Here is a 13,045-nt window from a genome sequence, read left to right on the forward strand (position 1 = left end):
TTTTTCATGACCTGAGACTCTAAATCTCTTAATCACGTTTTATTGAAAGGGAGTCAAACTTTTTTTGTGTTTTATTTTTTTACAATGAATAAATGCTTTCATTAAATATAACTACAGAGACTGAGGTCTACACAAAAAAGTTAAATTTCATAAATTTTTATAAAACTGGTATTTTGCACTTTAAAATACCATAACATGAAAAGAAATTGAATATTGAAAACTTTTTTTTTTTTTTTTTTTTTAATTACAAGCATATGTATATATTACGAACTTTGTCTTCTACAACTGCAGAAATAATTTCAAATATATTAAAATACGCAATTTTTAAGCAAAGTAAATTTAATTCTTCTTGTATTTTTTGAATGCTTTCTTTTTAATTTAGTTACGTTACCTTTAAATCTGAATTTATCTTCAGATTTTTAGTCTACAGTTTATTTCAGAATTACTTCTTTCATAATTCAGTTAATGTTTAAATTGTTTTGGAATGTTTCGTTTTAGGAAATAAGTATTTATGGCACTTCTCCCAAGCGTGTTCTTGTGGTGTAGTAGTTAACAGATTCAGTTAGCAGCTAGATCAGTGTTCAAACCAGTTAGAGCACTGTTCAAGTTTCGCATTGTCTGCTCAAAATATCTGGTATCTAGATTTTTGCAGTTCCGACCTATAAAACCAAGAAAGGAAAAGATCTTTAGAAGCTATAGATACAACTCTATTAGTTGAAACAAACTGAAAAATCAAACTGTTGAGAAAATACAGGCCAAATAAGGATTTTAATGGACATGGTATCACACGGTATTTTCAGTTGTTATTTACATTTATAAATCAGTTATGTTCTAGCAATGACATCAAAGCCCTTTCCAGTGATCACCATTTTTATTTAAGTGGACGGACTTCACATTGTTACACTGTTAGATTAGAGATTTTCTTTTTCAATGTAATGAATAAGATTTAATTTAAATCAAGCTCATTCTTTAACTTAGTATATGAAATTTATAGTCTTGAAAAGGAAATTAAAATCCAGGTTTTTATTTCCAATTCTCAGATAAGACTGCTTTTCAGTGTATTTTTTTCTTCTAATGACTAAAGTCATTTAGATAGAAAGCATCTAAAATTACAACAAATTTAGAAATAAAAGGAAAATTACTAAAATTATCTGAAAACTTTGACATTCGATGTACCTGAAAAAGGCCTTCTCAAATCCGCGTAGTGTGATATTATAACAAACTCTAAGGATAAGATATATACGCTGTTTATAATATCAAAAATACAGACTTAATATGTACAATATATTTAAGGAAATAAAACTTTCATCCCCCGAAATTTTGTTTTAACACATTTACTTACATTTGGCATTCCCATTTCAAAACCTTTAATAACCCTCCGTTCTTCGTCTCGTGTATTACACAAAACTGCCACGTTAAAATATTTCAGGTATTGTATATTTATTTTATAACCAGCTTGTATGACATAGTCATAACATTTATTACTGTCTTTTAGCTCAAGGTGCGTGCAATTTCCAGCATTACTAACACGTAATCAAAATCAAAAGGAAGATGTCGAAAATGTAGTTGTTTTTCTTGCAATAATGCTCCTTAGAAGGAGAAACATATTTTACGGGCGTAAAAAGACAACGTATTAACTCTGATACAACGTTTAGTCTGTTTCCTCTCCGTAAAACAATTTCCGTTCTTTAGTAAATCATACTTTTAATAGCAGTATTTAAAAATCTATATATCAAACTTATACAATACACAGTTAATTTATTATTTTGTCAGTTAAAAGAAAATTTTCATGCCTTACAGGGAATCATTTTACTATTGTTTTAAAAAAATTCATGAACTTAATTTTCCACGTCTTATTATACAAGTGCTTGTTTTGAGACCTATGAGTATGCTGCCAGAAAATATTTTGAAATGTTAATTTGATCTGAGAAATATTGGAAGGTTTTACGTATTCTACTCTAGAGTTCTAGCTTATCGGGCAGCATACTTCACAAGTGCACATCAGCGCAGCCACTGAGGGAGGGGTTTCGAAAATGGACCAATGAGCTGCTATTGCTAAATCTTCGTGCATGGGAGCGTATGTTGTTTACGTTTTAATTTGCATTTGTTTCGCAGTTATAAATATATGACGTAATAGTAGAAATCTTGTAATGCTTTCATTTTCCGAGTTTAATTAATCGCTGACATTTCACTTTCAAGATTTTTATCACGCATTAATATTTGGATTGATGTTCACGGCATATTATGTGGATTAAGAGAATTCAAGTGTATATTTTTTAATTGAGATGAGAATGACTGAAAGTGCTACAATGAATCTAGTGTTATTTCAGTGCTTGCATTCTTTTGATTTTTAAAGTGTGAGATTCAGAATACATATGATCTGATTATATTCATTGTTAAAATTAAAGTTATATGTAAATAAATTGAATATACTCGTTGTAAATAAGATAAATTCACTAATTCACTCTGCTTGATGAGTATTTCTTATGTAGACAGTACATGTGTAGCAGTTATTAAATGTGAAATTTAACACACTAAACGTATACGAATGCAAATTAGTAAATTTCACTTTGAATAAAATTCTGCATTGGTTATTATTATAGAGAATTTTTTTCATATAGACTGCAATAAAAAGCGCTGACTTCTATTTACATATATAATTGGTGTAAATATTTTTCTGATACACGTAGTTTTATGTAAAAATTGCATTTGTGTTCAGATGTTTATCACACATTTCTTTCTTTATCACTTATTAAGTAATATTTCACATCGATATTTTTGCGAAGTATCCAGCATGTGTTTGTATTCTTCATAATTGCCTATATTTGATCTAACTTCGCAATGAAAAGTTTCAGAAGCAATCGGCGATACTTTAATCATTTTTTACAGAAAATTGCGGCAGAGTATTTTCAACCATCTTGCTTAAATCTTAAAGCAAGGGAAAGGTCAAGTGACATGACAGAAATATTACTGGATGCTCATTGGTCCATCCTAGAAGCCACTCCCTCTGTGGCTACACAGATGTGCACTTGTGAAATATGCTATCGGGCAAGAAAGCTTTAAAATATTTCGATGTAAATTTGTATCACAATAATGTGAAAACCGTTTAAGTAATGTGATAGTAAAACACATTATTATAACGAAATGTATGCGAGAATGTGATAGTAGAACACAAAATGTGATACAAAATTTTTACTATTGTGATACAAAATTTTTACTATAAATAAAGAAATAGAAAACTTTTCATTTGCGATGTGTACTTGAAAGGTATCCGCTTGAATGACACTATTTCATATTTGTAGTTTAACGCAGCTTTGTTTCTCTATATTGTGCTTTCAGATGCTGCTTATTTACAGATACAAAGTAGATACAGATTTTGCATCCAGCCAACTGAATAACACCTTTCTGCCAATTGCATTTGTCATTTTGTGTTCTACTATCACATTCTCGCATACATTTCGTTATAATAATGTGTTTTACTATCACATTACTTAAAAGGTTTTCACATTATTATATTAAGATAAGACCAAATGACTTCCTGACAGTTGAGTAGCCTGTAAATATTCAGTGAATAATTTAGAGTGTTTCAGTATTCTAAATTATATTACAGTATTCTAAATTAAATTACTAAATATTCATTGAGTGATTATTATTTAAATTTACTTTAAAGATTATTATTCCATTTCGCCCAAAAATATAATTTTCTATTCAATAAACCTATCTTTTTTTGCAGATTATTATAGCATTTTTGTAGATTTCAAACATTTAATACACAAGCGTTTACATTCAATTTAGAATTTTTCTTTAGAATTGTTCTCAGAACAAAACTGCTAATAATAACCGTACCCATCGTTTTAAATAGTAAAATGAAATTGAAATTGCATGCTTGTTTTACCTGCTAATGTTATATAGAATGAAATGCTGAGCAACGCACTCTTAGTGTCTTGTTTCAAATACTCAACACAGTTCTAAATGCAAAGGAAAAATTGTTAAAAGAAATTATCCTTGTTCCATGATAATTTCTTTTAACGCTGCATCAGAAATGAAAAAAAAACTATTTTTTATGAACCACAAAATGTATAGTGAATGCATAATTTTTATATACAACGAGAAAGCTAAAGATTCACGAGCCTCATTTCTCTACCATATGTACGTTATTATTGTGAATCGGAATCGAACATGTAGTATCTGGGGATAGGCTTGTATTCTGTTGAAAGTTGATAAGTTTCATTTTATCTTCTGATATTTTTCTGTCGTTCTGCCCGGTACACTGTTTTAAACATTTTGTTTAATCTAAATACTGGAATCTTAGAAGTAATTCGAAGTTATTTAAAATCAATGGTAATTTCCAGATTACCTGGAATATTTTATTATAATAATACCGGCAAAGAATTAAATATATTTATTTCAACATAATATGGCAATATATGTATATATATAGATATTATCATATTATGTTATGTAAACTAAAATATGCAGAAGAATATGAAAACGTGTATTGTAAAAATAGCATAAATTCTTGATAAGTTTTCATACGCAGCGTGGTCTATTTTTATGCAAAATGAGATTGCAGAGAGCTAAATGTATAAGTAGACTCTGCAGTATTTTTCCTGTGTGATTAAAATTAGATGAGTAAGATAATACTTTATGTGACTTTTTGCAGTTAACTAAGTTGTGCTGTTTAAACTAAATTGAAGGAGTTCGCCCAAATAAGACAATTTTGTATAATGGCATTAAATCATACCAGCAGGTAATATATCTTCATTACGTCTTGTGCAACTGAATCCACTGAAAATAAATTAAGCGAAATGAAATCCCAACAACCCGTAATTAGCAAGTTTAATTCCTAAGAACAAATAGGACGTAAGTCGGTGGCTTAATTAGACAACTATTTTTGTCTCTTTTATATAAGTACGAATTCAATGCACAATTTGAATATGAACCGCCTTTAACTGAAGAAATTAGCGATAATAACAAAAAGCAGTAACATCTTCCTGTCATAAGCGATTCAAAACACGCGACTACTGACTGAGGTCATGAACCTTGTAAAAATTGATATTGACATCGTCAAAATTGTATTTATCTACAAACGTTACTGGGAGGACAGAAAATTATTAGTCGAGACAGCAAGAGAATTTTTAAACTCAGTTTTCTGTTTAATTTCACACGAAAAATACCACTATCATAAATTTGAAATTGAAATCATAAAATTGAAAGTTCAACCTTTTCAAAATAATATCAGCTTACAGATTTATGTGTTGATTCGATGACACTTGGTTTTGAAAGAAATTAAACCTGACTTCTTATTACGAGTGAAAAGTATACGCATAGAACTGTTAATAAAAGCTACCAAGACAACTGCTTCTCTTCTGCACGTTTGCGCATTGACGTCATCATTTCCTTTTTGAATAGAAATAAATGACGTCATCCCACATTCCTATTCCACAATTTTCTAAGATAACTTCAATAAAATGCGAATTTAGTTAGAACTCATTTTAGTCTGTCCAGAAATTTGCATAATATAAAATTTACAGCATTGATAAAATGCGTCTGTCCCCAAAATGACGAATCATATTTTATCAAATTGATGCTACATCATGAATCTTGCAAGTGCCAAATTAACAGTTGCATCTCATATTTAATCTTATATATAATCTTATATTTAATCTTATATATTTAATCTCTGATATCTATTTTTTTTATCTTGACATTCTTTTAAATTTAACTAAAATACATGGAACTGTCATTCATCGTTTTGGCATATATGAACTTTTAACAACTTTGGATTTGTTTCAGCTTTTTAGGGATTATAAAGTGCTGATTCACATTTCAAATTTATATCGTTTTCTATAATATCGAAATTTTATAGTCTCGGTTCAGCTCAGACTAGTGGCAAAACATACATATACATATGTGTGTGTGAAACATTTTCTGAAAATATGTGTCATTTTTGTGAAAGAAAACATTTTCAGTCGCAGTTTAAACTCAGGTTCCGCATAACTAACCTCTAACTCAAAACAAATGTGTAATTTAAAAGGGAAGTTACTTTGCGGATGATTTTTCAATTTTTAGGTTCATGAATTTACCACTTTGTCATTTCCTCGTTCTTCTTATAATTCCTGTACTTGGTAATGTTATCAGCAGATGCTTTTACAAATATGTATTCAAATTTTCAGTTAATCTTGCTATATGAAAGTTAATTTTTATATAGTTTCCTTTAGTCTTATTTTTTTAATGCATTAAGTTAGATTTCGCACTTGATTTTATCATAAAGGCTTAATATGTGCCCTAAAAGCTTTTTTATTATGTTGATGTTGTTGTTATTTCTAGTTCATTTTCAAATATTTTTCCAAATATTAAGGTTCTTAAATGTATTTTTAGAAAAATCGTAAAAGGTTAATTAAAACGGACTTCACTTTTTGAAAGTAACTGCAAATTGTAGAGCTAAAAATCTTAATTTTAGTTTTGTACATAAATTTCAATAAAATTATCTATTCAAAGCTCGTTTTCAATCCAGCGGATCCGAAAAATAAAAAGAAATGTTGAAAATGTTAATGACTTTTAAACACTGGACACTGGCCTATAAAATGAAACCAATTAATTAATCGAGTGCCAAAAGTAAAATTTTCAAGGAAAATTGCTTTAATTTTCCTTGAAAATTTTCTGAAATCCAACATTCTCCCACCAACAACAGCTTAACCTTCTGCAAATATTTATATAAATATATATATAATGTTAAACAGTAAAACTTTTAAAAACAAACAGAGTATTTCAAAATTAAGGTTTAAAAGAAATCTTCTACCTACACTAAATTCGCACTCTTGCAATAACCGAAATAAAGCTCTAGATTTGCCACAAGATAACGTACAACCGGTACTACAACCAAATCAAACTCGCGCCAAATAAAAAACTCTCGCCAAGCTTGGCGCTTACCCCGATTATGGAATATTACTTCATAAAAGATAACAATTTCGCATTTTTCCCTATATCAAAATACTGCTAAAAATTTATTATGTTGAAAGTATTATAACTGGAGATAGACTTTTTTTCGTTTAAAACGAGTTAAAAATTGTGTGTGTGTGTGATTATGGCAAAGCCTCTAGGGCTATCTGCCTAAGAGGAGGGATGCCATCGTGGAGGACTTTCTAAGGGAAACTGACTCGTATATACGTTACACTTTGGGAAAACCACGAAAACGCCCATGCAGCCAGCCCGTTCGCGGGATTCAAACCTCGGACCGAACTACCAGTGTTCAGCGACTTTACCGCTCGGCCGCTGGTGGGCCGATGTTAAAAATTGTTTAAGAAATTCAATAATACATAAAAAATCTTTTAACAATAATTGCTACAGAAACAAATACTCTAGAACGGCTCAATTGCGAAGAATTTGTGAAAATAAAAGCAGAAAACGAAAAATTTAAATATTTTTAAAAACAATTTATGGTTTTATATATATATAATTTGTTTACATTTTTTTTATTACACGCGAAACTTTCTCTATATAGGTGTCATATTATTAGAATTTGTATTCTTTGTTATTAATAAAACTTTTAAATGACATTATTTACGAATTTCGTTAAAAAGTGCTTTTGTCAATGAGACCTTAAATTAAATTTTGTCTAAAGCTAATTAGCGGCTAAATCAGGCGCTAAATAAATGGATTACAAGTAAGAGATAAATCTAATGTGAATAGTACTGAATTTTCCTATAAGACACATACTAATTTTATAACAGTTATTTTTAAGTTAAAGCTCCTTTCCTGTCTCTTCTAGCTTCAGCTTACAACTCCTTACCAGAATGAGGTTTTAGAATGGTATTAAAGGCAAATGAGAAGGAGTGGTGTTTAAATCAAAGTTCCACTGACTTCGAGATACATAATTATATTTCCTGAATAACGCGCGTTTGCCTTTTAACTACGTCTCTCTAAGCTGTTACTAAGCTCGGCTGTATTACGTGCCCTTGATAGCTACTCTAATTAATTTAATATTAGGCGCCAACTTGTTTGGAAATTGTGTTATCTTCGGCTAAATCTCTTTAGTTAGTCATTAGTTAAGTTCTTATTTCTTACATTTTTGAGTTCAAGCCCAAGTGGAGGCTTTGTTGTACCTCCTGAGAAAGGGACCATGTGTCAGTCTTTATTTGGAGCAATAAAGGGTAATTAACTCCTCTTGAGTCTTACGTTTCTATTTCTGATCGTTCGCTTAGCAGTTCACTAGAATCCTCCACACTTCGGAGGAGATATATGTGAGAATCCCTACATTGGATCCCGAAACATTTTTGGCGAACCATGCCGTTGGAAAATCTAAAATTCACACTGACCCATTCCGACATTTCAAATCCCTCAGCCAACAACAAATCCTATTTGTATTCCTGAACTGCGATGGAATTACAGTTTTCAATGTGTAGAATGTTCAATGTGTGTGAATTAGTAATCGAAGAGTTACGAGTTTAGGGGAAACAAATCCTATTGAGGGATTCAGTTTCATTGTAGAAACCATGCGAGCAGCTATGAAACCAGCCACAACATTTGATGGCAAAAGTTCCGGATGGCTTTCCTAGAGCAACTGGACTTGCATTTTACTTTACATCCCGTAAACCAGTCGCATAAACTTTCAATTGCTACTACTAATTTAAAAGGCCAGGCCCTGAGTTGGTTCAAGGATATCGAAAAGTTCCTGTTGGAGGATACAGAATTGGAAACCTAAAATTTTAAAGCCGCGTTATTAAAAGTGTTTCCTATAGTCAAAGACCGAGCGAAGATGGAAGCAGAACTGTGTAGTAAATGTCCAAAGAATTTCGAAGATTTGACGGATTTTATTCTTAGAAATAACTGGATAACAAATCAATTGAAGTGATTTTGCCGCGTCTACTTCCGTCGATTAAGGATCTCCTAAAGGTAAGAAATCCCCAAACCTTGGAAAATCTATTTCAGCTGGCCGTGAAGTTTCAAAGCAGAAAAGCTGCTGAAAACTACTAACACTTTCCGCTAGTATTCGAGGTTTTCGCCTCAGCAGAAACCTCAAAGTAAGCAGAATTCTAATCGGCAAGCGGGGAAAGCTGAAAAAGGAGATAGCAAGAAGCTCGGCCAGTCGAAAGCATTTGCAGATCGCAGTAAGAAGTAACAGAAGCAAGTGACGGAAACAAAGGATTTAAACTGATCAGGGTTTCAGAGAAAAAGGCCCGGTCACCCCCTGAGAAGAAACTTCCCTTTGAAATTAAATTAAATACGTTAGTCGTACAAACTTTGGCCCTGCCGAAAATTCATAGCTTATTGAACAATGTTCCAACTACTGCCGAACTCCATACTAGAGATCAATGAGCTTTCTGTTGCAAGACTTCTTTAAGAAGAATTTTCGCCGTTACAGATCCTTTAAAACGACAGGACAAAGGATAATTGCCTCCCAAGGAAAACGGTGTGTCTGCATTGGAAGAGTAGGGCTGCACGTTGAAATAAAGAACAAGACACAAAAAGTGAATTTTCTGGTAGGGAAAGACCTATTAACTTTGGTTGTCTTGGGGGTCGACGTTTTACGCGCAGCAAGTGCGAAATTAAACTTTAAAAACTCTACAGAATCAGATGGATACTGTTCATGAAGAAGAGGGAGCCATACCAGATAATGACCTCAACCATACCAGATGATGACCTTATACGTTGGACGTTAAAGCTACAGGATTTGAACCTGATTATAAAACATACACCGGAGAAGGATAATGTTGTCGCGGATGCCCTATCAAGAATTAAGATTGTCAAAGAGGGCAATACAGTCAGATGTACGATGCTGACTTCGAGAATAAACCGTGTTTCGAATTCCGTGAAACAATTATTTCAAAACTGAAGACGGACCCTGAATTCAAGAATATTTATGCGTACCTTGAAGACCCCGAACATTTCGAGCATGTGAACATAACGGCAATTCGAAACAAGGCGACCACTATCAAGTCATTGATAAATTGCTATTTTATGCGAAAATACTAACTAACGAGAATCAAGAATACCGGCCAGTGATCCTAGCGAGTCTACGATTAAGTATTTTAGAGGAGCTGCATAATTCGCCTATTTCAGGTGTCAGAAAAACATTGCAAACGGTCCACGAAGCGGTTTATTTTCCGCAGTTACGGAGGCTGCTAACGCAGTATGTTAGGTCATGTCACATGTGCCAATTAATTAACGACATTAATTATAACCCACACGGGTACTTAAATAACATAAAGACAACTTTCCCCAATGGATTGGTTGGCATTGATTTGCTCGGATCTTATCCTAGAAGAAGATTAAATAAGAACAGATATCTCTTAACTATCGTTGATAACTTTTCGAAGTGGGGAGAAATAATTCCCCTTAAACGAGCATCTGCAAAAATAGGATCAGATTAGTTCTTGAATAAATGTACTTTAAAATACGGGACCTCAGTAAAACTAACATCTGATAATGGCTAACAATCTGTTAGTCACTTATTCAAAAACCTTTGAACAGGACTTGGGACACGCCATCTAAAAATGGTACCATATAGGCCGCAACCGAATATAGGGAAAGGAGTAAACAAGAATATTGTTAAAATTATTTGAGGATACGTTAAAAATTATCGTGACCGTCAGGATAGCTGCTTCGATGAATTAAGCGTTTCTTTAAGAAGGCAAAACATGAGATACTACGCAAACGACCCCTCCGCAGAAATCGTTTTAGGAAGAAAAATTTTAACTCCCTTAAACTCTTTTTTGTGCAGCAAAGGGGAAAATAATTAAAGGACATTTAAAAAATCATTAAGGAATAAAAAATTATGATGTGGGGGAGGCAGAAACAGAAAGTCTACTATGACGGGAATAGATGGGAGATAGAATATTCTGTGGGTCAAAAAGTGTTGAAAACCAAGCATTCTTTATCGTCTGGGCCAGAAAATAAAATGGCCAAATTCGAGCCCAGGTTTGAAGAGCCTTTTGTCATTGAAAAGATCAGATTTGCGACAGTTTATTTAAGGGCTGCAAATGGCCAGAAAATAGTTGCTAACGTTGACCAAATTAAACCCTATTATAGTCGAACTGATTTTGAAATCTTAAAAGATCTCTAGCAGGATCCTAGAAGCGTGCCAAGAACGGCGAATAGCCGAGCAATAAACTGGAATCCCCCGGCAGAAAAAATGGAAGCAGGCGGAAAGTACGAGGCAAAGGCCAGCTGAACGAATCCAGGCACGACAAGGTCCAGACCAGCGGAAAAGAGAAAGGGGGCAACGAGGAAAAGGCCCGTAAAGAAAGTCCCGCCACAACGAGTTTCAGTGCCAACGGAGAAACGAAAAAAAAAATAACGAACGGAAAACCATTGAAACGAGTGGCAACACAGAGGGGTACGGACGCAAAAAGAAAGCCTCGCCAGATAGTCATCGTTACCCATCGACAACCACGCCAAGGAAGATCGGAACAGGACTTAAATGAATATTTATTCCTGGATCGGAAGAGATCCAGGACGAAGAATCATCAGAGGTAAAAGAACAACCAACGCGGTATAAATGCCGTTCCAGCAATCAAGGAAGAACAAAAGGAGGTTTAAAGACCCGCAGGGAAAGAAATGTCCCCCAGGAAACTAAGAGAAGGGCCAAGTTCCAGAACCCTCAACCTACAAGGAAGTCAGCCCGATTCATCGCCAAAGGGAAGAAAAGGAAAGAAGTTCCGGGCGGAAAATGCAAGCCGCCTGTGGAGGGAGATCAGACTATGGACCCTGGAATGGCCTAAATGCAAAGCCTTCTACCAAAAGAGAATGGAGGAGTACAAAAAGTAAAATGATAACTTAATTATTTTTTTATTTCTCATTTAGAATTACAGTTCGATTTATATAATTTTGTGCAAAAATGCTTTTCTCAACTGTTAAAAGCTGCTACAAGGAAGAATGTTGAATTCGCAAGTTGCGAGAAAGTATATTGAAAGTTCCTTTTAGTCGAAAAGACTTGAAGTGACGAAAATTAAATTTTAGGAAAAGATTGTAAACTATGGGTAACAACTGTGTAACTTGTGATGTAAAATTAATTTAAAATTTTATATGTTAAAGGTGAAAAAAAAAATGTTTGCTGAAAGTAAAATTTTAGATGTTGGTTGTAAAAGTGCTTTAAAGTAAATTTTGTTTAAATGTGTAAATGCAAAACCTTAGTTAAATGAACGACTGGGGAGAAAGTATAGAATGAATGTATGTTAAAAGTTAGGTTCTACAGTTAACACTTAAAGTTTAAATCAAGCTCTCTTTAGCACGTTAGATGCACTTTTGTAAATAGGGAGTCCTTGAGGTCTCGCATGTCGTAGTAGTAGTAGGGGTGTTTTTTCCCTAGCACAAAACCTTAAATGTTATATACGCCGAACACATTAGACTTTTTTAAATCTTTATATATATATATAGACAGTGATATATTACATATGGATAAATAGGCGAACAAACACCTCAATGATTAAAATCACAGGAAAAGCAAAATCCAAGGTAGCTGATTAAATGATAAATGTTAAGACTGAAAATGCTTATAATTAAGATGATGCGATGGTGAGACGATGAAAAATCGTAAAACATGAGCAAATAAACAATTTGATGTTTTACAGTTTTAATAATACGCAAAATAAAATGCATATTATTAAAACTGTAAAACATAAAAAAAAATCAAATTAAATAATAGATACCACACTCTTTCAGGTATTCAAAAAAAATTGGGATTGACCTCTTTCCCCATAATATCTTCTAGAGGCAAGTCACATTTGTTAAAATATTTGAAACGAATTTTTTTTTAAATATGGGCAGTCTATTAAAAAACGGCGAACTGATATTATAGCATTACAATGTGAGCATAGAGGCTCACTCTCCGCTTTTAATAAATAACTGTGTGTAATACGCGAGTGACCGACTCTCAGACGAGTTAACAATACTTCCTCTTTTCGGTTTCTAGTGGGTACCCAACATTCAACTTTATGTTTGATTCTTCTCAGCTTGTTATCTAGTTGGACATCCCAGTGCTGCTGCCATTTGATTAATACTCACTATGTCATCAAATGGTCTCAATGTCAAATTCTAAAAACTC

This window comes from Stegodyphus dumicola, chromosome 2 (genome assembly GCF_044657685.1).
Source record: "Stegodyphus dumicola isolate Sdum_Otavi_A_Nest chromosome 2, ASM4465768v1".
In the NCBI taxonomy this organism is placed as follows: domain Eukaryota; kingdom Metazoa; phylum Arthropoda; class Arachnida; order Araneae; family Eresidae; genus Stegodyphus; species Stegodyphus dumicola.